The following is a 23012-nucleotide window of genomic DNA, read 5'->3' as shown; positions in this document are numbered from 1 at the left end:
CGCCCAGGCCCCCGGCCAAGTCAGAACCACCCCAAGGCCACGCACTGCCTGCCTGGCTCCACCTGGGCTGAGGGGAGGGTGGCGCTCGCTGCGGCCCCGTGCCTCTCGGCCCTTTGCTTCTGCAGGACGGAAGTCAGGCCCCTTGAGGCCTCCTGCAGCCGTCAGCCAGCGGTCGTCCCACCAGGCCTGCCCGATGGGAGGGGACATGGCTGGTGCAGGCGAGGGTCTCTCTCTGCGCTGCTTACGCAGGCCTCTTCAGCGGAGGGGAAGTGGGAAGAGAGAGACCAGCCATCGAACCTTTCATGTGACTCCAGGCTGCCTTCATGGCCCACCTGTGCACCCAGCTCGGTCGTGGGCATGTGGCGATGGAGTTTCCCAGGCCCCGCCACTGTTCCCAGGGCACCCAGTTACTCACCGGCTGCCCCCACGTGTCAGGTTAGGGAGTAAAGTGAGGGCAGGAGGAGGAGCCCACCCTCCTGCTCAGTGGTCCCAGTTCCTGAGAAGCACTGCTGTTCACCTGCCGTCAGAACAGACGGGGCTCTGAAAACAAGAGCCCCCGGGAGCACAGACAGACAGCGAGCCACTCACCCCGGAACCAGACTGGGCAGCATGGCACCAACTTCCTGAAACCACCTCTCCTAAGACCAGTCAGGCCTTTTCTGCCTGCCAGGCACGGAGCGGAGTCCTCCCAGCCTCCCGATAAACCCCCAGGGAGCAGGGCCCACTAGCAGCCTCGGGGCCTTGGCTAGCTAAGGGTCCGGCCTCTGATCCCAGTCTGCCTGCTTTCTAGAAAATCAGGACAATATTACTCATGGAGCAAGATTATGATTTTTTATGCCCTGGAGAAGAACAAAAGGAAGAAAGGTGTGTTTTCATGGTCATGGGAAAAAAAAAATCCAGACCTTTCCCAAGCTTCAGGTGTGAATACACGTACAGCGGGTAAGAGCTTTGCAATAATGATCGTAAAACCTCTTAAGCGGTAAGATGTGCAGACGCAGCATGTTCCCCATGTTTCCAGGGCATCCCTGCCTTTTCGGAGAAGGCTTTGCTTGTTCAAAAGGAAAAGACGCAAACAGGCACTTTTTATCTGAGTTGGTGAAGGTTGGAACTTAATTGCTTCTGAACAAAAGCAATTGCACACATCTAAACGCAAAACCATTGAAACATCATTAGAGGGAGACGGGCAAAGACGTCCACGGGGGAGGAGAAGAAGCGGGGCGATGGACGAGGAGAGGCTGGGTGGTGTCTGGGGGGCCTGTGCCACCCACGATGTCCTCTGGGTCCCCTGGTCCGACCTCCTAAGACAGCGGCCCGAGAGGCAGGAGCCACCTCCGGCTTGGCCAGGCGAGGACAGGGAGGTCAGAGGGGGCGGTGGCCGCCACCCAGGCTGTCAGGGCGGAGGGCGCCGGGGGAAGGAGGGACATGCTGTTTGCAGCCTGGGGCACGTCCTGGGCCCCGGGGCGGGCGAGGGTCAGGCCCCGCAGCTGCCCATGGCATGGACATATTGTCCCGAGTCCATTTCGGTTCCTGGGGTTACACAGACCTCTTGGGGTCAGGAAAGTGAATTATTTTTTGTCTTTTTAGGGCCACATCCACAGCATATGGAAGCTCCCAGGCTAGGAGTCGAATCAGAGCTGCAGTTACCAGCCTACACCGTAGTCACAGCAACACCAGATCCAAGCCACATCTTTGACCTACACCACAGCTAATGCCAACGCCAGATCCTTAACCCACTGAGTAAGGCCAGGGATCGAACCCACATCCTCATGGATACAATTTGGGTTCCTTACAGCTGAGCTATGATGGGAACTCCAGGCAAGTGAATTCTGAGCACACCGCGGGGGCTGTAGGAGAGGAAGTCCTGGGTGTGGGGGGCTGTGGAAGGCCGCGGGGGGGAAGGGGATGTGCTCGATCCCGGGCACACCTGTCCTCTGGCCCTGTACACCTGGGAGTACACAGAAGACCTGGGGAAACAGACGACCCAGGAGGCCAGGGGAGCTGGGGAGGGGCACCCCCAGATTCCCCAAGGCAGGTCCTGGGGAGGAGGGGTTCGGGTCATGGTCTGTAACTCACTGGAAGGCGAGGAGCATGGCCCAGCGAGAAGGGGGCAAGGGGAGCATGGGGCGGGGGGCATGGTCCAGAGGGGAGGGGAGCTTTAAGGGGGAGGTGGCACCAGGAGGAGCTGGCGTGGGGACCGACGGGGGAACAGTGGGGCCAAGTTTGCAGCCTGTGGACCAGCCAGTGGGTGAGTGATGTCCTTCGGGGAAGTGCGACGCTCACAGGGAGCTGCCAGGAGGCAGGTGACCTTGCCAATGGATGCAGGACCTGAGAAGAGCCCAAAAAAAGGAAGAGTGGACGCCGGGACCACTGACACCTGAAGGCTCCCGGAGAGAAGGGGGTGAGAGGAGAGCTGACGAGCAGCAGGGGGAGGCCAGTCTCTGTGAGGCCCTGGGAAGCAGCAGCGCCAGTCCCAGGGCCCCAGGGCCCGTCCACCAGGGGGCGCGAGGCCTTGCTCCCTGGTGGCTGCGACCACGCCAGGCTGCTGATGGCCTTTCTCCTCCAGCGGCCCCGGCAATGGTGGTTTCCACATGTCCAGCTGGGACTGGCTTTGCTGGGACTCTGACTTTCACTCTCCTTTGGACGGAAAACTACAGCAAGAGCTCTGATCCTCCACCCGACAGGTAGATTTTCCAGAATCTGGGTCTCACTGAAGTCCTGGCAATTCAGACCCTTCCAGACACGAGGCCCCATCTTTAAAGTGTAGCAGAAAACTCCAGTACACACGCACCGGCTATGACCACGGTCACTAGTAGTGGCCCTGTGGTCAGTCCTTAGCCGTGCTCTCCCCTGGCCCAGCCCAGGATCAGTCGTCAGACGCAGGCTCAGGTGGCCCCAGACCCTCGGCTGAGAGTCCCTGGAATCGGGGCGTTTTCCCAGCAGAACTGGGAGTTTTGTTTCAAACACCACAGGCTTATTTGAGGACCGCCCCAAGTAAAAGCCCCCATGCGGACTCCTTTCCATTTAAAAATGTCCGCAGCGGAGTTCCTGTCGTGGTGCAGCGGAAACCGATCCGACAAGGAACCATGAGGTTGAGAGTTCGGTCCCTGGCCTTGCTCAGTGGGCTAAGGATCCGGCGCTGCTGTGAGCTGTGGTGTAGGTCGCAGATGCAGCTTGGATCCTGCATTGCTGTGGCTGTGGTGTAGGCCAGTGGCTACAGCGCTGATTAGATCCCTAGCCTGGGATCCTCCATATGCCGCGAGTGAGGACCTAAAAAAGACAAAAGACAAAATAAATAAACAAATAAAAATAAAAATAAAAAAGTCCACAGAAATGGACACTGTGATTAGACATAGATCTTGAGTGGCTCAACCTTCATGACAGGGCAGTGGGTGCGTGACATTTAATTTCTCTCTTGCCATTATTCTTCTCTTGTGTTCATGAGGTTGGGGGCTCGAAGGAGACCAGCTGTGTGGTTGGGGGCTCGAAGGAGACCAGCTACGCGGGCACAGACTGCCCAGATACACTGGGCAAGGCTGCCCAGAGAGGCTTAGGCTGCAGGGAACCTGCAGAGCATTGCACAGAGCACCTGGCTCCCATGGCCACGTCAGGTCCTGTAAATCGAGCCTTATTCGATTCAAGACGATTGGATTTGTTGGATGAACGGGAATGTTCTAGAAGGAAGAAGGCATAAACGGTAGGGATAGGAGCCCTGGAGAGTCAACCTCTGCCCACATTTGACTGGTCTCTTGGAAGCTTAAGCTACTAGATTCAGGGGCGAGCAGGCGGCTGTGGATGGATGTCTCCGTTTCCTCATTTGTCAGGTGGGTAGGACGCCTCTCACGGCTCCCCCCTCAGCTGGCATGCGCTGAGCTCCCCTCCTGAGTGCGAAGGCTAGAATCTGGAGGAGACATTTACCTGGGCAAAGGCGGGGCACCATCAAAGGAAGGACCGAGACCCTCAAGCAAAGCATCTTCACTGGACGTTCCGCCCACCCCACCCGATGCTGACCCAGCAACCAAGCACCACCAGCTCTTCAAAGAATTCAGGCCATCCATCCCGCCGAAGAGTTGGAAGGTCCTTTATCATTCATCGCTGTGCCTTCTTACACGCACACACCCTGCTGAACACCCGTGTGCTCACTTTCAGACCATTGGCCGAAACTGATTTCATCAGAGAATTTTAAAAGCTGCAAGGGAAATGTCAGCCTCCGATACCGGTCCACACTGAGTTCCCTGCCTGACCTACGGAGCAGGACCAGATGCCCGGGGCAGATCAGCACAGGAGAGGGGCCTCCTGAGGACACGGCAGCACTTGAGGCGCGGGGAAGGACCTGTCAGCACACTGTGAGGGGATAATTTCAATTTCCTGTGGAGCACACACTCATTTGCATAATTCCAATTATGTATCTTGCCCTCTTGAAGAGTGGAGAGCTTATTCTGTACGAATTAAGTTTTCCTCCACTGCAGTAAAGACGCCAGAACCACAGAAAGCTAAAGATTCAAGGAGACATCTCAAAAGCACATTTTCACTAGCCCCAAAGCCATACTTGAATGTGCTTAAACACCAACAAGCCCACTGACCAATCAGAGGACATGAAACTTACCATGGTTCCAAGGGTGGGAGTGGGGGGGTCAAATAAGACAGGGATGACCTACAGCCAGACTTCTATTGGATACAATTTTTCCTTAATGAAAAGAAAACCAGAGTTGCCCTTGTGGCTCAGTGGGTTAAGAACCCAACGAGGGTCCACGAGGATGCGGGTTCGATCCCTGGCCTTGCTCAGTGGGTTAAGGATCTGGCATTGTCGTGGCCGTGGTGGACCCGCTCCGATTGGACCCCTGGCCTGGGAACTTCCATATGCTGCAGGTGCGGCTGAAAAAGAAAAAAAAGGAAAAGAAAAACATCCTTCCTATTATCATAAAAGAACCAAGGAAGAAACTCCTGAAACCCTGTCAGTGTGACTCTCCACTCCTGGGTGGGGGTTACATAAAGTCAGAGAGGGCAGGCGAAGGGCTGGCTGCCTAACCTCAAGCACTGTGAACAGTGTCTCACAACCAACTGTTCATGAGCGGCACCAATCACCAACAATTAATTTTTCCCACACGTGCAGTAGCTGGTTGTCATTTCACAGATGTGTCACCCTGAACGCTTTGTTCATCAGAAATTACCACCTCTGCAGGGACAAGGCCATTCTGTGGGGCTAGCCTTTGGCTCTTACCAAAACCAAATTGTTAGTACAGAATAGTTATTTAAAGATGCCAAAAAAAATGCCCGGAAGACAGCAGGTGCATCTCTCCAGGTAAAAGCAAACCAAAATTAACAGACCAAGGAGCCTGCCCCAATACGTCTTCAGTTCTTGTTACTTTTTATTTTTATTTTTAATTTTTATGGCCCTACCCGTGGCATATGGAATTCCCAGGCCAGGGATTGCATCTGAGCTGCAGCTGCAACCTGAGCTGCTGCAGTCAGATTCTTCACCTGGCCTGAACGTCTCTTGTACTTTTTTCAATCAGAAATTCCCACGCCCCTAGGGGAGGGTGCGATCCACTGATATGCAGCAAATCTGAAGGCTGATCTTTACTTCCTGGGAAAGGCACTGGATTATTTTTCGGTCTCATCATATTCTGCTTTCATACCCATGGAGACGTCCAGGTGCCTCAGCCCAAAGTACCGCAGTCTCACTGAAGGGTGACCTGGAGTGATGTCCTTTCTTTCCATCCAGCCATCATCTCTGGGCCCTGGCCACCCCGCTCTCCAGGGCAGAGCCACCCGAACCCTGGTCCACTTGGGTGGCTCACTCACTCCAGGGTCCTGCACCTGCTCAGCTCCAAGAAGCTCTGCTCTCTCCATGCCATCCCTAGCCTGGAGGTCTCCGCTGGCACCCCCGGCTGGGGGTCCTTGATCTATGCGGCTGTTTCTTCTGAACTTGAATGTGATCTGTGAGAGTCAGGCGTCTCAGGGTCTTGCATTTCCTGCGGGTGGGGGTGGGGGGACTGCACACCAGGAGGCAGAGTCTGCAGTGGTACCTAGTATGCTCATAGGCATGGTGTCAGGAGACGCCTGGGGGGAAGCCTGGGCCTCGGACCGGGAGACAGCCTGCGGCGGGGGATGTGCAGGGCCCCTCCATTCTGATGCTGCTCCTTTTCTGGACCTGAGTTTCACCGAAAGCCTGAAGAACACCCATCAGGGCCTTGCAGACCCATCTGCAGGTGCAGCAAGTTTGTCGGAGGCACAGACGCCGTATTCAAAAAGCCTGGGGAGCCCCGGCCTGCCCTGTTTTCCCACTGGGCCCCATCGAGGGTCCTGTGTGAGAGGCACCCCTGCAGGGAGCAGGTGTGCTGGGTGCCCCAGGGAGCCAAGGTGCTGTGTATGGGGGAGGGGCTTGTGCTTTAAGTGAGGCGTGTGGGGAGCTCTTGGGGGCGTCACAGTGTGGTCAGGACACCTTCGAGGGGGCGATCAGGCAGAGACCACTTCCTCTACCTTGTGACTTTCATTCGACCTTCATTCGGGCTGCATCACTAAAGCAACTGACGTCCTTCAAACAGGGTCCATAAATAAACCCACACACCCGTCGCTGCCTCCAGGGGCCAAGAGCCAACATCCTCCACCTAACTGCTTCAATCTCCTTGCTGCAGCCTTGGGCTAATTTGTCTCAGCAAATATGCCAATCGCCTGGGCATACAGCTCTGCCAATGATCAATAATGAAATGCATATTCTAGAATTGTTCCTGAAAATTGAGGTTGATTACAGTGGAAATCAAAGCCCTTGGGGGAAAAAATGTAGAATCAACAAAAAATGCCAAATAAAGATGGAAAACCTTCCCCCCACAAGTAACTTCAGGGGAAGCCGGAGGGTGAAGGTCCAGGAAGAAACACGAATTTCCAGCACCGTTTTTTTTTTCCCCTTTATTTTCCCCTAAGAGCATTTTCAAAGATGTCTTTGACCTTTCGCTTTCCCTTTGCAGCAGGCATTTCTAGGTCCTGTAGCAGGTGGTGGCAGGACCTCTGGGCACAGTGCAACCAGGACGGCTCTCTGTGCCACTCTGGGTCCCCCCAGGGGCAGCGATGGAGCGCTGAGCGACAGGCCCCTGGCTTTGGAGGGCACTGTGTGCTTGGGGAGGCTGGCAGCGGTAGTTTCACCTTGCTGCAAGCACTCTGCTTGGGCTAATTCTAGAAACGGGGTGCACTGCGGAGCACCCACTCCCTGGGGAAGGCTGGAGGTGGCCTGGGGACAGCGGGTGCAGAAGCCGCCCTGAGGCTGCTCGCTGCTGCAGAACGAGGCGCCAGCCCATCGCTGCGCTTCAGCTCTCATTAAATCCAGCCTGCCTCCTTCCAGAAGCATCTTCCAAACCCTGGGAGTGGGGGGCGGTGGGGGTTGCTTAGGCTGGGGAGGCTCACAGGATGAGGCCCCCAGCCCTGCCAGAGGAGGCCACAGTCTTTCTGCACCAGCACAGCACGTGGCGGAGGGATGTCCCCTGCCCCTGGGACATGGGGTCCCAGTGCCCGCAGCAGCCGCGATCCTGCGCACAAACGCCTCCTCCTAGAGTTCAGCTGAACCCCCTTCTGATGGGGTGGCTCCCAGTAAAGCTCACCACTCACAGGGGGTCTCAGCCTAACCCTCTGCCCAACCCCCTCGGGATGGACCAGGAGCATTCAGTGCAGTGGGCTGGCCCAGGGTGGCGCACCTGGTTCTTCGACCTGGCCTGGGGGGGCCAGCCCGCCGGCCTGGGGACCCGGAGAAGCCACTGGCCATGTGGTCATTCCAAAACCAAGTGAGTCACTTTGTTTTTAAATATAAACTGAGGCAAGGGCAGACCCAGATCTATCTCGTTCGCCATGCTCTAAAACCCAGATGCCAACCCATAGAGAGATGAAGCCAGTTCCTTTTCCTACACGGAAGGGTCCTTAAGTAGGCGTCCGCTGTTGCTGTCCAAGGGCAGAAATGCAGGGACAAAACTGCTGATCCTTGTATCTGGTTATATATCTGAACTTGGGGTCAAGAGATCAACCAGCGAAATCAAAATCAAGTAAACCCTGGATTTGCCTCAGTGCAAAAGGCCGCCCTTGCGCCAAGAGCCAAGGTGGGATTTTTCTGCTGCACAATCGTGCATCTGGCTCTGGGCACCCACAGCGCGTCGCCCCGCCGCCGACATTCTGACACTTGAGCAAGAAGGCTCGCCATCAGTGACAACCGCCAGCCATTCTGGCTCTGAGGATAGTTTCTCTGCCTCCCAGTCCCCCACTAGCCCCTCGCACGGGGTGGGCAGGAATTTGGGGAGGGGGACCCTCTCACCTGTGCCGCCTGCCCCCCATCACACCTGCTCGTGGGGAACGTGCTTCTCCACCCTGACGCTGATGGAAGGGTCACGACACTGACTTAGTGCGATCCACAGACAGTCTAGGTTTCATGTGCATTATGTTTGGAAAGTTTTTCTTTTTTTCTTTTTTACTAAACTCTTCTTATTTTTGCGACCGCACCCACAGCACATGGAAGTTCCCGGGCTAGGAGTCAAATCAGAGCTGCAGCGGCCAGCCTATGCCACAGCCTCAGCCACACCAGATCCTTAATCTCCTGAGTGAGTCCAGGGATCAAACCTGCATCCCTGAGGACACTGTGTCGGGTCCTTAACCCACTGAGCCACAACGGGAATGCCAAGGTTTTTCTTTTTTTTTTTTAAATATACAGTGATATGTAGTCAAATGCACAGACCTTGAGCCTACAGGTTGATGAGTTTTGAGAAATGCATATCCTCATGCAAGCAAAGTAAAGAGCATCTGCCATTTTTTCTAGAAACTTCCTTCTGGGCCACTCTTCCCCCACCCCAAGAAGCCCGCATTTTTATCTACAGAGATGACTAGCTCTGCCTGCACGTGCACTTCCTATAAATGGAACCATCATACTCTTCTGTGTCCAGCTTCTGAAATCCCACGTTGCCGTGGGAGCTGGAGGTCCACGCTCACTGCTCGAGCTTTTTCCCCTGCGTGACACCACCGACCCGTCCTGCTCTGGATACACATGTGGGCTGTTTCCCGGCTTTCTGCTATTACAAGCAAAGCTGCTAGGAACTTGGGGGCACGTCTCTTTGCGGACTAGTGCTTTTCATTTATTTGAAGGGCACGCCGATGAGAGGAATCGCCGGGCTCAAGCAGTAGGTATACGCTGGTGATCAGAAAGGATGCCAGTGGCATGAAGGAGGGAGCGTCTACAGAACGTCTGGAAATCTGGCTTCTCTCGCGGAAGCCAGGTCTGGCCTGGATTCCCATGAGGCTGCAGGGGCTGGTCCCTCACGCGGAACCTGGGCCGGCAGCATAACCCCCATGCCACCTCCTGCATCACCCACACTGTGGCTGTCACACCACAAAGGGACCCATCGCCCCGAGGTCTAGATCAAAGGTGCCCCCACCCCACCCCAGCACCAGCAACAGGTGATTCTGACACAGGGCGGGGGGGCGGCGGGGGGGGGGTGTGCCTGAATCGTCTCCCAACTCAGAGCAAGAAGTTTCAGTGACTCCAAGTGAAACACGTGCTCTTTAGGCCACGACCCCCCACAGCTGGGAGAGGCTTTTAATTTGGTTCCGTCTCCTTTCATATGCTGTTGATACACAGTTTTTAATCTTCTTTTATTAAACGTAAATCCGCCCTCCTCACTTGAGTCTCTTGTGTAACCGTCTAATTAGGGCAGAAGCTTGGCCCAGCACTACAGGGTGGGTCGCTGTCCCTTAAGAAGGAAAAACTTCAAAGAATTGCCAGCATCTTCTGAGAGATGTTAACTGGGAAATGATGTACGTATGAATTATTTATAGCCGCACCTCTGGTGACCTGGAAGAAAATCCTGCCCCCAGTTGCCACTAAGAAAAGAACATTCCTCTGTTTCATGGCTGCTTCAGAACTTCCCTGGACACCTGGCCACTATTTGTGTCCAGCGGGGACGAGGGGGCCGGGGCCCCTTGGAAGTAAGTCCATGGTAGCTTCATTTATTCGTTTGCTCAATCATTCATTCAGTCAACTCCTTAGAGGCACCTGCTGTATGAAGGTGAACGGAACAAACAAGGCTCCCTCGGGGCTCTTCTTCACACACACCTGCTCTTTCTCCTGCGGCCTGACTGTTTACAGGACTGCGTTTCTCAGTGGGCTCTGACCCCGAAGGTCGACTTCTCTCGAGATACTTTCTACTACCCAGAGGCACTCAGATATAGGACTCTCCCCTCTCCTTCCATTTCTAAATTATCCCAACAGGTTTCCTTTTTTGCTTTTCTTTCTTTTTTGATTATGGCCACACCCATGTGGCCTATGGAGGTTCCCCGGCCAGGGATCGAACCTGTGACTCTGCAGCGACCCAAGCTGCTGCAGTCAGATTTCTAACCCACTGCACCACAGCAGGAACTCCCCAACAGGTTTCTTGATAAGAGATCCTACCTGCTATCCAGAGCCTCAGGACTATTCTGCGTTTCCTCTCCTCAGAGTTTGGGGGAGACATTTTTTTTGTCTTTTTGTCATTTCTAGGGCTGCACCTGTGGCATATGGAGGTTCCCAGGCTAGGGGTCCAATCGGAGCCACAGTTGCCAGCCTACACCACAGCCACAGCAATGCAGGATCTGAGCCACATCTGCGACCTACACCCCAGCTCACGGCAACGCCGGATCCTCAACCCACTGAGCGAGGCCAGGGATCGAACCCTTAACCCCATGGTCCCAGTCGGATTCATTAACCACTACGCCACGACAGGAACTCTGGCGGGGGGACTGTTTCCACAGGCACCCTCCACTCAGCTCCCTGCCTAGTTCCCATCCACTAAGGCCAGACGCTTTAACTAAAATATTAGTTCCAGGGTAACATTTTTCTTTATGGATGCTCTGTCGGTAAACTACAATCAACACCATATAATTATGGACAATTATAACAGCAGAGCAGCAGTGAACCAAAAAAGTTACCCTTTGGGAATATTAATAAATAGATGCTTTTCTCTTTAATAGAAAATTCATGCCTATTTCATAAAATAGTTTGCTCTCACACCGGGGAACATTACAGCATTTATGAATTTTTAAAGAAATGCTGATTTTAGTACAACAAGGAGCCGGCAATAGAGATTGGTTCATGCGTTCGTTCATTCCACAAATATTGACCGAGTGTTTCCCAGACACGGAGTCTAGAGGGAGGCCTCGTTAAATCGACAAGATTAGACAGAGATGCTGCCTTCAGGGGATTTACACTCTGAGCAGGGACCGGCCTGCCCTCAAAAGGACACCGGTGAGTGGCGGTAGGAGTGTGGGGAGTCGTTCCACCCGCCCTGGCATTCAGGGCAGATGTCCTAGTGCTCGACGTGCTTCGGGGACTGAGAGTCCATCCCGGCCTTTGGGAAGCTCCTGCGGGACAGGAACTGACCTCTCCCATGCCCACCCTGCAGTACCACGTCATCACGACCCCTGAATTGGGCAGAAGCCCAGGCGGTCAGTGGGCTGGCTGTCAGGAGAAGCTGGTGTCTCGGCTCCTCCCGGAGGCTGGGGTCTCTCGCTGTCCCTACCTTGGTGCAGAGCTTTACCTGGGTTTCCAGCAAAGACGGGGAGAAGTTAGCAGCCAACATGGACGCTGCCGGGTCCTGAGGATGCTGCGTCTGTCCTCACGGCAGAGGGCAAGGACGAGCTGGGTTTAATGGTCAGCAAGCTTCTAGGCTCCTGAGTGACCACGATGGTAACTATCCTGGGGATATTTTATTGTCCCCAAATAGCTCTTGTAACTTGCTGGGAGGCTCCCAGAGGCAGCCAGCCTAGTGAAAAGGGCCCTGGCACGGGGGACACGGCTACCTGTCACCCCAGCCAAGAGTCCTGCCCTGGGAACTTTTCTCTCCTCTGCGATCTGGAGACACAAGTGAATCCTCTGATCCCGATTCTGCTTTGAGCAGGTGGGAGGAGGGCAGCCAAGGCCACATCCCCCATGTTCAGGGGACCGCCTCTGCGCTGGCACGTTCGAGGTACTCAAGTTGCGTGGTACCCTTGTTGGGGGGTGAGGGGTGCCAGTGAAGATGCTCACAGACTAAGGGGGCAGACAGACACAGAAGAATGAGTGTGGAGCCAGAAAGAAGCACAGAGGAATGAGAGTGCCTAAGAAGAAGATCTCAAGTGAGTCAGTATTAATATTTCATATTTTGTCTTATGGGCTCAACTTGCACCTGAACTGAATGTGGAAGTACCAAGAACGGAGGCGGAGGCGGGCCCCATCTTCACGCATGCGCAGTGGCTAGAAATCCGAAAGCGATGGCAGCGATGACCAGCAGGTGGCGCAGGTGGGGAGGCCATGGCGCCGTCCACCTGCACCTGCTGGGGCTCCCAGACCCCAAACCAGAAAGTTCCCCACCCAAGGGTCAGGCTCTCACCCATCCAGCATCCTTCCAGGACGACTCCAGAAGCGGGGTTCCTGGCACCTGCACCGTCCACCAACGCCTGGACAATTATTTGTTCCCTCCTGATCCGTCTCTCCATTCATTACACTGCAGGGATCCTTAACTAACCCTGAGAGATGCATCTGAATTTTCCTGAATGGGCACCCCAACACCCACTTCCCAGCCTGGAATCCTACTTCCTAACCTGTGGCTATGTTATCTCTACCTCAGCTTAGAAATTTGACACCTGAGCGGACCTTCCTCGCCTGCAGTGGGCGAAACTGTAATTCAGACAGCACGCCGCGCTCAGGAAATTGGCTTTGTTCCCCCTGCAGCGGTTCTTCCATACATGTTAAACTTATACTGGAAACCGTACCTCAAAGGATGCCCGAACGAAGTGCTGGACAAGGGCAGGGGTGGCCATGAATTAAGACACAAGACTTGCAGAACTTGCGGGCCTAGGGACTGCCTTCCACTGACTGAATCGGCTCTCAGTATTTAATAAACCGACTGATGAAAAGTGCTTTGACGTTCAGGTCTAGGGAAAGAGAGAAGGAGAGAAAAGGGGGCTGGCAGGGTGGGAGGAAAGGGGGGGTGGAGCTGGGTGAGAAGCAAGCACAGGAGCCAGACAGGGTGGGCACTGTTGCTGCGCCCCGGGAGGGGAGCAGCTTTGTATGCCTCTGTCAAAGGAAAAATGTCAAGGTGGGCTCTCCTCTGGCCCCCCGGGCCGGCCTTGGGAGCCCAAGAGCCCTGCCACTTTCTGCGAGAGTTCACCTGTCACGTGGGGAGTCATCCCTGCAGAAGGCTCAGATGAGGCCGCAGGTGAACAAGAAGGGCAGCTCTGCTACAAACCCACAGGGTGTCTAGGTGGGGAAGTGGGCCTGGCTCATGCCCCACAGAAGGCCTGGCACCCAGGGCCTGCCCAGGAGGGCTGGCTGAATGAATGACCCTCGCTGCCGTGACTAGAATAACCAAAACCCCATTTGGCCTGGACGGCCTCATCTCCAGCCTAGTCACCCATCAGGTCCTTCTTCTCTCTCAAAGCACCAGGGCTGGGATGACCCACTGTGTGTCCGCCTGACGAGGAGAGGTGGAAGGAGGCGAGGTCCCCAAGCTCAGGAGAGTGAAATCTGGGTGCCTTTGTCTGGGACCCGACCCCAGAAAAATGTGCTAAATAACACCCCTCAATCTAAGTAATGGCATTTAAACAAAGAGGGAATTGGGGACCCCAAGTTCTAAAATCTGAATCATTTCATTCCTTTCAGCATCCTTTAAAGCCCAGCCTGTCCCCTGGAAGCACAGGAAGTACTAGAAGGAGCCTGGACCACCAGTGCAGGGCCACCTGAGCTGTGGTCCCCTGGCTGTGTGGCCTCGGGCCAGCTCTCTCCCTCTCTGAGTCTGTACAATGAGCAACGCAGTGACCTCACGAGACTCTGGGGAGAGTCTGTAAGATACAAGGAGACCCTCGGCACCCCTTCTGGAATGTGAAGAAACACTTTAAAGCAACCAAACGAGAAGCCACAGAGTCCACTTCACTGTTCTTATGCCGGACTGTGCCCTGAGCAGGGGAAGGACACCTCGGGCAGGCTTCAGCTTCAGTGCCAGAGAAAGAAGCCCCAGAAAGACCTAGCATTTCCGGGATGGCGAGACGTCCGGGGTTCAGCCACTAGCAGCACGTCCAGAGCGTGGCTGGGTGAGGATGTCGCGGATGCTGAGACCCTCCCCGCTCCGTGCACGTCCCTGGTGTGCAGTTTTCTGGGGGCACCTGCCCCTGGCACAGAGCCCACTGTGCTGTCCCCCGGGTGGGTGTGAGAGCAGCCTCCTCTCCCAGGGGTCCTGCCCGCCCCCCACCCCAGGGCAAGCCCTGTGAGCCGCGGGGAGGACACCAAGGTCCACGTTCCACCCCCGAGTCAGCACTGGGAGTAGGAAGGTCAGCCCCGCAGCAGCCGGCACCCCAGACAGAACACATGCCTTATTTCAGAGAAAACCATTTCCAGAAGCGCGGTGAGCTGTGCAGGGGAGGGACGAGGAGGGACGCGATGTTGGTGGGGATGGTGACATACAGGGCACTCGCTGTGGCCGAGGACACGGATCCATGCATTTTACACATAAACACACTGGACCCTCACGCAGCTGCCCAAGACAGTACAGGCTCTTGCCATGCCTGCTTTATGGCAGGAGACTCTGAAGACCAGAGAGGCTAAGTTACCTGCTCAAGCCCACACAGCCATAAAAGGGCAAAGCCTGAATTCAAACCCGGGCAAAATCAAACAACCAGACTTGAGAAAACCACATCCCTATGGTCAAAGTGAGCACATTGGACCCAGGAAGTATTTCGTAGCTTGTAAGATTTTCTCAGGACAAGCACGGGAAGCGTGGGACGCCATCTGAACTGGAAACTGTTTCCTTTTGAAACAAATGAACACGCATTCTGTAAATTCCAAAATGTCACTGAAAATATTTACTTTAACTCCATCACCTCTACCAAAAAAAAAAAAAAAAAAAAAAAAAAAGAAGATATGAACTGTGTTGGCCTTGACAGATGTTAGCTTTCTGTGGGTTTGGGATTGCAAACAGGTCTACTCAGAAACCTCCTTTTAACTAGTGTATCTGGGAAGTGGCCCTGCATCATGAAATGAGCATTTAGTAAATATTTGTTCACTGAGGAAAGGAGGTGGCCGAAAGGCTGACCCCGAAAGAGGTTTACTAATATGCGCTTTATTTGCCCCAACTAGAATCTCTATAAACACCAGCTGCATCTCCTCAAATATTTATCAATGTAGAAGCACAGAGTTTTATGTCCTTTGAGAGAGATTCCTTCTTCTGTTACCCAAAAGCAGGAAGAAAAGAAACCTCAAAGGAAATTGCATGTCACAACCTGCTAGGACATCGGGTAACCGGCAAATAGGAAACAGGCCGTGAGAATTAGTTTGCGTTTATTCAACTGTTTAGAAATATTCAGGTCAAGGAAAGGGGATGGCTGCAGGCACGGCGACCCCGGGTGTCAGCTGTATCGCATTGGACTCTCTTTTGAGCAAAGAGCATCCTTTTCTTTGAACCCTGCTGACAGTGAGAAGGAGGGAAGAGCAGAGAAGAGAACGCTTGAGGGTGGAGCCGGGAGAGTCAGGCTTCTTTCTGGTGAAGGAATCTTTCATGGGACTTGGTGCAGGCTCGGGGCTCAGGGGACACCTGTGATTCCCAGGTGGAGGCGCCCTTCCTTCTTTTATCCGCCTGAATGCCTGCTCATCACCTTCCTGCTGGATCCCAGGTCTGGCAAGGTCACCCAAACCGAAAGGACAGGAGCCCTGACCAGGCATCTTCCAACTCCACGCAGGGAAGTTTTCCGTGAAGATGCAACTCTGAATCAATGCAGCACCAATGCTGCTCCATCTCGGGTTTGTACGTAGGAAGTATGCAAACAACTCAAGAAGCCTTGCAAGACCATAACCCTCCTGATTGCCGTTCGACTCCGACAGGAGGAAGCAGACTTACGTAACAGTGATTTTCAAGTCAAGGTTCGTTGAGACCTAGAAGCTGATGGTGTGTACGATGCTTGGGCTCGGCATTACCCTTGCCTGTGAGAGTCTGCTTTCTCCTTGGTCTGGGACGTCCTGCCCACGGATGCTGAGGGTATCAACTCCAACAGAGGCCAGGGCTCCAGGGCAAAGGCCCAGGGACTACCACGGTCTCAGGAAAGCCAACAGTATCAACAGCCAACCTGCAGCAGATGCTGGCCTGGGCTCAGCTGTATTTTCCCCGCACCCCCAAGTTCATGTCCACTTGAGGCCTCAGAATGTGACCTCTTTGGAAACAGGGTCTTTGCGGACGTCATTAAGTTAAGAGGAGATCTTCAATGGATTAGGGTGGGCCCTCCATCTACTGAGCAGTGTCCTTGTAAGAAGAGGACCCAGAGACACACACAGAGAGGGACCTGCGTGACACTGTGGTTCATAGCAGGTAAAATGGATTCGGTCTTCATCCTGCCTCTTGGCACAGAGCTTCCCCAACTCCTAGAGTTTCCTAAGGGACAAGAGCACTCACAGCATCTTTTCTCCTTTTTGATCTTTGACTCCACCTCCTGACATGCGGCTCCTAGAGCTCCTTTAATGGCCTGGTGATGGGACTGTCTTTTGTGCTACTGAGGCAACTCCAGGTGGGTCCCTGGATGGGGTCTGATCGCTAGAAAGACCACCCAGGTTAGAAGCCTCATGTTTTCAGCCTGCCACCCCCACCCCATCCTCTTGAGAAGGAAGAGGGGTTGGAAACAAGTTCATGGTTGATCACGCCTGTGCGGCGACGCCTCTGCAAAAGCCACGAGAGTGTGGGGGTCGGGAGTGCGAAGGTGGGTGGACACATCCACGTACCAGGAGGTGATGCACCCCAGCTCCACGGGGACAGGAGCACCTGCATCCGGGACCCTCTCAGACCCCGTGCCTCTTCATCTGGCTGCCCGCCGGTAGCCTTTGTCAGAGGCTTTAATAAACTGGTAAATTAGTTTCCTGAGTTCTGTGACTCGCCCCAGCAAATTAATCGAACCAGAGGAGGGGCTTGGGGGAACCTTGATTTAGAGCCGATGCATCAGAGCCCAGGTGACAACGTGACTTGGAACTGGCATCTGGGGGTGGGGGGCGGTCTCATGGGGCTGAGACCTTCACCTGTGGAATCTGATGCCATTTCCAGAGAAGGTCAGAACTGAGTTACACTGTGGGACACCCAACTGGCATCACGGAGAGTTGCTTGGAGGGGGAACCTCCACCTGCTTTGAGATGGGAAGTGTCAGAAGCGAAGTGTTCTGCGCAGACATAAAGGAGACAGAGAGGCGGGCAGAAAGACGAGTTGTTCTAGACACCACGTGAAGACGGTGGCAGCGTCTGAAGTGACGAAGCCTCAAGCCAAGGACAGCTGAGGGTCGCCAGCAGCCTTAAACGCTGGAAGAATCAAGCAAGGACTGTCCCCTGGAGCCTTCAATGGAAACAGGGCCTCCTGACACCTTGATTTCAGAGTTCCAGCCTCTGGGACAGTGAGGGAACCGTGTCGTCTGTGTAAGACATCAGGGTTGTGTTCCTTTCCCACAGCATCCTGAAGAAATGAGCCAGATGCCGAGCTAAGAACGTCGTGAAGATGTTTCTAAAATGCCTCTTGCTCCCTGTCTCCCGGCTGTGGGGCCCTTCCAGATCTTTCCAGGGCTCCTTCCTCCTCCCCGCCACATCCACCAGACACCAGCCCTCCACATTCTTCTCACAGTCAACTTCCCTCCTTTCTCGGACTCTGTCTGTCCGCCCTGAGGGCTCTTCTCCTCGCCGGGCAGTCGTGGGGATCAAGCGTGGGGTGAGGAGGAGCCGTGCTGGGTACCACCCCGGGGACACACCAGGGCTTCAGCGGTGGCAGCCAGGTTGCTCTCCCATGGCTGGTCTGCCTGGTGCCTGCCGTCTGCCCAGCACCCCATCCCCAGAAGGCTGGTCCCCTCCGCCCTCACCTGTGCCCAGGACCCTCAGAGAAGTTCCCCTGCACCTGTATCCTCTGATCACCTGCCCAAGCTCTGTCACATCATTCACTCATTTTCCTTAAAAAAAAAAAAATCGAGTACATGTAATTAAAGGACCGAGTTGTCACTGATGTAAATGGGAACACCAGCGTGGCTAGCCATCTACGGACATGACCTTAACCGTCAACTCGGCGGGGATGGGGAAGAGATTCTTGCTCGACGCTGGTCCCATGGGCCAGAGTCTGCGCTCTTTTTGTGAAAAAGGCAGACAAGCCTGCATTAGTGTTGAAGACACAGTAGCATCAAACAGAGCTGCTCCCTTTGAGCATAAGAAAGACTCAAGAAGGGTGAAGAAGGGAAGGACTCTCCTGCTTCATGATTCAAAGCTGCTCCCTGCTATGCTTTGCTTTCACCTAAAACCATCTCAGGACGTCTGTGCACTGAAGGGCACTGGCGAGAAAGTGAAAAGGCACATCACAGAACGGGACAAAGCGTTTGTGAATCACGTATCTGATAAGGATTGAGTATCCAGAATACACGAAGGGCCCTTAACTCAAGAAGGGAAAGACAAAGATCCCATTTAAAGACGAAACAAAGCACTTGAGTAGACATTTCTCCAAAGAAGACACTCAAAGGACCAACAAGCACATGAAAACATGCTCAGTGGCGCCAATTCTCGGGGAACTGCGAACAAAACAAAACCACAATACCCCACTCATGCCCCACTAAGATGACTGTAATTTTGTGTTTTTCTTTCTTTCTCTCTCTCTCTCTTTTTTTTTTTTTGGTCTTTTTAAGGGCCTCACCCATGGCATATAAAGGTTCCCAGGCTAGGGGTCCAATTGGAGCTGTAGCCACTGCCCTACGCCACAGCCACAGCAAAGCAGGATACAAGCCACATCTGCGACCTACACCACAGCTCATCGCAGCGCTGGATCCTTAACCCACTGAGCGAGGCCAGGGATTGAACCTGTGTCCTCATGGTTACTAGTCAGATTCCTTTCCTCTGAGCCACGATGGGAACTCCAAGATGACTGTAATTTTTTTAAAAAAAAAAATAGCAAGTGTTTCTGAGGGTGAGGAGGAACTGGAACTCTCACCCGGCTGGTGGGAATGCAAAATGGTGCAACTGCTGCGCAAAACAGTCTGGAGGAATCTACCAACAGCTAAATGTAGAATGACTCCATCTCCAATAATTCCACGCCTAGATATGCATCCAAAAGAACGTAAAACAAGTGCACAATAACTTGTACCCATATTCACAAGAGGCAACAGGCAGAACACAATCTAAACATCCACCAACTGGCGAATGGATAAACTAAATGAAGCTGTGACCCGTCCCTACCAGGGGATATGAGGCAGCCATGAACAGGAATGAAGCCCTGACACCTGCCAGCACGGATGACCCTCTGATAAGTGAATGAGGCCAGACGGACAGTTCACCTAATGCATGATTTTGATTGCTATGAAACACCAGAATACATCAATCAACAGAGACAGAAAGCAGATCAGTGATCGGCAGGGGTGTGGGAGAGGGGAAACGCGGATTGACTTCTCAGTGGATGCAAGGGCTTCCTTTCAGAGCGATGAGACTGTGTTTAACTAGGAAGACACAATAGTTGCACGACACGGTGAGTCTACGAAATGCCCCCCGGATCGTACGCTTTCACACAGCTAGTTTTATGTTATGTGAATTTTGCCGCAACAAGGACAGAGCATTTCAGGACCACCACATACTGTACTCTGGGATAGAAGGCACCCTCCCCAGCCAGGCAGCCAAAAATCTTCATGAATAATAACATTCACAAAAATGAGAGTAAGCGACACTGACTGCACGCCGTGTGCCCAGGACTCTCCATCATTTACCCATTTAATCCCCGCAACGACAGAAAGAGAGCGGGATCCCTGTCGTCCCCACGTCACAGATGAGGACACCGAGGCACAGAAACATGGAGTGACTTGCCAGAGTCGCACAGCTCAGGGGATGATAGAGCTTCCTTTGGGTAGGGGGCGGGAGGGGTGTTGCAAATGGTGTCACAGGCAGAGCGATATCCCAGTGGGCATGCAGGGTCTCCATAAGGGCTTCCAGTCTCCAAACTTGATCCCTTTCTGCATTAATCATCTCTCTTGATGAAACACTAGTCCTACATTCTACGGGTCCCATTGTGCTAAATTACATGGTGAGCATGCATTGCAAATTACGTTCATTATTAGAAGCTACACGGCAACATTTATACTAATTAAGTTGGGTCTCATTTCTTTTGCTCTAATTTTAAAACCCTGGCAGAACTCCAGCGCCTTATGTCCGCGCATGAACTGCCACCAGTGGATGGAGCAAAGTGCACTTTTAATTTCCTGGCGATTCAAGGTTATTTTAGACTTAAAAACTGCTAACATCATTATGTTGCTTTCCTTTTTCCCGCCCTTCTTTTCCACTCTGATCAGGATGAACGTAACAGAGTACAGCTCTGAAATGCAAACCGTACCAGCATGCTTTTAAAAATCGATGGCGCTATATTTTTTTTTTTTTTAATGTATGAGAAAAACACTTTTGGAAGTTGTTTTCTCAGAGCAGGGCTGACTTTGAAAAATGCGTTTCCCAAAGAAATACACATGACGGCCACCCATGCAATCGGGAGAACACGAAGGACGAAATCACAAGAAAAATGCTCGGGGGAGCCTGCGCGGGGCCAGGTGGGGTGCTGAGCGCTTTATAAGAATCAGCTCGTCTTGGCTCCTCAGCCACAGAAGAGGAAGGAACCACCTTACAGCGGTCAAGCCACCCTCGATGGCTCGAAGTGAGGAAGGAACAGGTCAGGAATGAACTCAATGTCTGACCCAATGCCTGCAACTCTTCTCCATCCTTCGAGCTGTGGCGCTACCCACGTGTGCTTGTGGGATGACAAAACCATCGTACACAAGCTGTATCGCCCCCAAAACTGGAGGACCACTCGATGCCGCTTCGTTCACCAGCTCACATTCATTGTTCAGAAACACCTGCTTGAGCATCTGCTGTGTGCCAGGCAGGTGCCAGGACAGGGGAGCGGAAGGGGAGACAAAAAAGCACCACGCTTGCATTAGCATGTTCTGAGACTGCCCGCCTCTCCTGCCAACTCGCCCTAGGCCACCTTTGCCCTCCCTGGCCCCCCTTCCCAATTGCTGAGGCCCTGGAGTCAGCGTGAACCCCACCCCCGCTTTCACCCGACGGGCACTGTCTCCCTACCCTGGTCCCTCCCGAGGCCCCCGCCCCCACCCCACACGGGCGCCTTTGTACAAACGTCCTGCAACACGGTCATCAGCTGTTCCTGGGATGGGCTCCCCCGAACCCCAGCTTCCTAGCAGCATGATTAAGTAAACAGGGGTGCAGGGGATGGTGGGGGGTGGGGCAGGGGTGAGGGGTGGCATTTCCCCTGGGTTACAGCCCAGCTCTCCCCTCTGCAGTCACGTGGCTGTGGATCTCAGCAAGGGCGGGGCTCTAATGGGACCCTCCAGGGGCTCAGCCTGGAACTGGAGCCCAAGGCGGCGCCCGCCCTCTGGCCTGCAGACCTCGCCGCAGGAGATGCTCTTTCTGCAAAAGGGATGAGGGAGCCTATTTCTGGGGGCTGGGAAGAGGGGGCACCACGTGAGAGCATCACTTCTTCAGCCCCGAGCCCCTTATCACAGAGCAGCGCTGCCTCAGGTCAGCTCTGCTCACCGGGGCTGGTGTCACAAACTCTGTTCCTCATTCTAAGAGCTCCCCCATGTCACACCCCCCAGCCTGTCAGCGCCCTGCCTCCGCCCCCCACCCAGGTCCTCCGGGGCAGGAAACGGAAGGCACCGTCCCTCATGTGCCTATCATGAGGGTGACTCCTCGGGGCGCTGAGCCAGCTGGGATCTGGGGCTTCCCGGGGGACAGAATGGGAGCCACCCCCAGGCTACCTCACAGGCCCCAAAGCCAAACCCAGAGCTGGGGGTTTAAATCCCATCAGAAGGGAGAAAGCTCTTACGTAGTGTCTGGAGTTCAGCCTGGCGGGGTTGGGATAAACACCCTCAGTTCTCCCACCAGCCTCCCTCCAGCACATCCACCTGGCCCTCAGCGTGAAAGCAGGGACCCACGCCCACGCCCTTGGCTTCCCGCACCTACGGGGGGCCCCCACTCCTTCCTGTGTGTGCCCCCGTACACAGCGCCCCAACACATTCACAGCGCCCCAACATACACACAGTGCCTCCAACACACACACAGCACCCCAACACACACACCCAGCGCCCCCAACACAAACACAGTGCCCTGACACACACACAGCACCCCAACACACACACACACACAGAGCCCCAACACAGGCACACACAGTGCCCCAACACACAAAAGTACCCCAACACACACACATAGATACACACAGTGCCCTGACACACACAGACACACACACAGAGCCCCCAACGCATGCACACACACAGCGCCCCAACACACAGACACACACACACAGCACCCAACACGCACACACATACAGTGCCCCAACACACACAGACATATACACAGTGGCCCCAACACACGCAGAGCCCCCAACACACACACAGCACCCCGACCCACACAAAGACACACAGACACAGATACACACACACACACACACAGAGCCTCCAATACACATGCGCGTGCAGATTTCTCTTTCATGAAGACCAGCCGGATGGCACCCGGGTTGACTGGAAGAAGACAGACGCCTTGCACATTACAGGCAAAGTACGAGGAAGTTGTTCACCCAAGCCTTTTCCCAGCGCGATACAGTCCACTGTGCTCTCATGGTGCCAACAAAAAAATGCAAAATTCAAAGGGAACTTCAGATCCCATCTAGGGCCTTGTTTGTGGAGGCCCACAGGCACGGGGTGGCCCTCCTGGGCACTGTCCCCCTGAAGCCATGACTTGGCGGGGGGGGGGTGTCCTTATAGTCACGCTGGGATGATCAGCCATCCCCAGGGAGAGCCCAGGAGCTTGGAGGGGCCCCCACTGCTTTGCCCCGAAAGACTGAAGTCCCAGGATACAATGATTTAAATGACCCTCCTCGTGGGATACAAGATAATATTTTTTTTTCTCAGCAGGAAGCCTATTCTCATCATATGTATCAAAATAATACAAAGGCGAGTTGTATCCGAGTTTACCCACAGAGCAGCACTAGCAG

At 54.1% G+C, this 23012-nt stretch overlaps 1 protein-coding gene across 4 annotated transcripts in view; it reads right to left on the bottom strand.

Annotated features, from left to right (window-relative positions):
• The window catches only part of PTPRE (protein tyrosine phosphatase, receptor type E), a 162797-nt gene that overhangs the window by 55504 nt on the left and 84281 nt on the right, over positions 1 to 23012 (bottom strand). The window lies entirely within an intron of this gene.

The sequence above is a fragment of the Sus scrofa genome, chromosome 14, assembly GCF_000003025.6.
Source record: "Sus scrofa isolate TJ Tabasco breed Duroc chromosome 14, Sscrofa11.1, whole genome shotgun sequence".
NCBI classification, from domain to species: domain Eukaryota; kingdom Metazoa; phylum Chordata; class Mammalia; order Artiodactyla; family Suidae; genus Sus; species Sus scrofa.
Note: the sequence above shows the minus strand (reverse complement) of the source record. Positions and strands in the feature narration are given on the sequence as shown.